Below are 3,325 nucleotides of genomic sequence, written 5' to 3' on the forward strand. Positions count from 1 at the left end.
CAGAATTCTGGCAGAGGGTATGGGGAAGCCTTGAGCCTTTCCTAATAAAGGATGTCCTAAATAAATAAATAAATACGATGGAATCATGGTGTTTTTCTTCTCAAATGGGTCTTACAGAACATCTGATTATATAGATGAAGGGCCCACTTCCAGGAAATCAGACAAATGGCCTCAGATCGTTCTGTTAATTATTGGCAGAGCCAGGAATGAAGCCCAATTTTCCAGACTTCTCAGGCGATAGTCGTGACATGTTCAAATGAGTGATGTCCAGGGTTTTGTCTTCCCTGGGATCTTTGCAAAGGGTATGGACAGGTCAAATCTAAGGGTGTATTTGCCCTTCTGGAGCAAGATGGCACAAAGATGGGAATGTTTTTCACAAGTGTGTTTCCTTTAGAAGTACAGAACAGGGGGTCAAGGTGCTGCTCAGCTGATTTGGATAAGGGCTAAAATTTTTGTCTTATGGGTAAGATCATAGGCCATTGTTCAAATGTTTCATTTTGGTCTTTTAATCTCTCCGGAGCTTGGAAATTGCAGAGAGGTCAGCAATGATTTCTGCCCAGGAAGGATCACAAAACTGGCTCTGGGATATGGGGTGGGTTTGGGGTTGGGGTTGGGGTTGAAGACATGGTTAGGGGGATGAAACAAAAGAGAAAATGAAGTAATAAAGCCTCTATGTCTTTGAAATGTAAATAGGACAACTTCCCATTGTGATAAAACCATCCAAGGCAGGCAATAGGTTGAACTTCGGTTTGTGAGTTAGAAAATGGAAACAGGCTGGAACATATTCTTCTTAGTGGAAGAAAAAGTATCCAATGTACTCAGCCCTACTATGAAACTAATTCATGGCTTTCATGTGAAAGCTATAACCCAGTTAGAACCTAAAAATATGGGGAAGGGAGAGAGGGAAGGGAGGGAGGGGGGAGGTGGGCGGAGGGAGGATGATTGGTGGGATTACACCTGTGGCGCATCTTAAAGGGTACATGTAAAACTTAGTAAATGTAGAATATAAATGTCTTAATACAATAACTAAGAAAATGCCAGGAAGGCTATGTTAACCAGTGTGATGAAAATGTGTCAAACTGTTTATAAAACCAGCATATGGTGCCCCATGATCGCATTAATGTACACAGCTATGATTTAATAATAAAAAAAGAAAATGGAAACAGGTGTCTTACTAAACTCAAGTCAGGTATGTGGTACCTGGAAAGAGTCTGCTCCCTTCACACAGCATTAGACTGAAGTCTTGTTAAAAATAATTTTAAGACCTTAGAAAGGTTTAGAAAACAGACACTGATCTCTCAAAGCGGGTTCTGAATATCTTCAGGTCAACCACGAGGTACCTGCTTGGGGACTAACCCAGAGGCCCAGCCGAGCCTCACCAGAGTTCTTGTAGGGGAATAACAATGTAAATGTCACAAAGTAAGAATTACATCACTGGAGTCTTGATTTCTCTATTTCCTGTTCTGCTTTTAAAAGAAAAAAATGAAAAGAAGAGGTGGTTTCAAATGAAATTCAACCTAGACCCTCAATGGACATTTGTTGACTAAATACAAGGTGTGTACTTTGTGAACTTCTACTGTTAGCTATGTAAGCAGGTTATAAACAGCAAAAACTGTCCAAGAACTATAGCTTTTTTCATTATGTTGGGTTTTAGAATGTTTTAAAGAAATTAGGCATTTTAAAATTAAATATTGCTCCCCCCCCCAAAAAAATCCTATGCTTCTCAAATATCCTGCTAAACAGGAGCTAATGCAAATATTTCAAAAATGAAGCAAAAGTGATTGAAAATAATTATGGGTACAATTTACTCAAAAATATTTTAGCAATATTTTAGATCTACAATCTGTCTTTTTCTAACTTTAACGTATAAAATACTGTTTTTTTTTAAAGAAAAAGATCAAAAACCATTGTAACCATGAAAACATAGTAGCATGCTAAAGAAATTGAATTATCTTTATCATATATATATATTTTTAAAGCTTTTCCATCATCTGCTAGAAACAGAAGGTTAAATCGATGTACAGAATGATGAATTGACATTTCTCTGAAGAAGGGACAGGATGAAATATACCAGTACAGCTATAGTACTTAAAACAAACCTCGCTGAGGTACCGAGTTTGGGATTTTTACTCCTTCTCCCTTTCCTCTCCTCTAGCCCCAGGAATGTCAAGAATTTGAACTCCTTGTTCTTAAGGTGAAAGGGCATTAACTCAAATCTGCTCCTGAAGAAAAGAGGTGGCAAATCCTGAGACACAGCAACTGCACAATAAAATCCCCCCAAGTTTAAGATGGCAATAGACGGTTATTTCCATTGGTGCTTCAAAAGTAATTGGGAACAACATTCAGATTGCAGGTCATTAATTAGGAGCCAGTGAGATCTCCATTCGCATCTCAGTCATTCTCTACTTCTTTATTTCAACATTTAGTATTTAGGTTTAAAATAGTCGCTAAGAAAGCAGAGAGGCGATTAACAGAGATTTTTTTGTTTAAATGTGCGCCATAGTTACACACATCCTGTCCACGGTAAAGGGAAATTATACAGCGTAAGTTACAAAATGATTATTTGGTGTTCCACAAACATTCCAATAAACCCTTCAGTGTGGTTTTAGTCAACAGTAGAAAAGCAGAACAGAAGTGAATCCCAGAGCCACGCAGGATGGCTCTTTGACGTCTCAAAGAGAACCTCGAAGAATCCATCTGCTTCCGTCTGCACCTGTGAACCTCTCCGGGAAACCTTCCCACTCCTCTCGGAGAAGCTGTCTGCTGCAGGTGCAGCAGGAGACAGGAAGGGCCACTGCAGCTGGGCAGGGGACCACAGGAGTGACCCAGCCCCAGCATAAATTCCTCTGGGCTGTGCGAAGGAACTCCAAATATTCCCATCTTCCCCCCAAAAACACACGGTGACAACTGGGTTAGCATCGTCTCCTAGTGATTAACTTAACACATCTGGTGTGTGTCAAGTTTTGTAATGCTTTTTCCTTAAATTAGCTAGAGCTACCAGATTCTAGAAAGACAGCTTGGCCACCACTTGGATACCATGTTATTTTGTTGTTTTAAAATATTTAACTTTATTATTATTTTTATAATATTATTCCAACAGACTGTATTAAAGGCAGTGATTACTAACACAGAACACGACAGGGGTAACAGTCAGCCAGGCTGCTGGCAGGACGCGGCCTGGGGGGCCGGGATTGCTGACATGCACAGGGGTAACTCATACGTTGCTACCCTCAGCACAGGCTGCGGCAGGGAAAAGACAGATGCTATATTTAATAAATATCATCCAAAAACAAAATGAAAAATAAACCCTCCAGAGCACAACCAC

This window comes from Nycticebus coucang, chromosome 20 (genome assembly GCF_027406575.1).
Source record: "Nycticebus coucang isolate mNycCou1 chromosome 20, mNycCou1.pri, whole genome shotgun sequence".
NCBI lineage: Eukaryota > Metazoa > Chordata > Mammalia > Primates > Lorisidae > Nycticebus > Nycticebus coucang.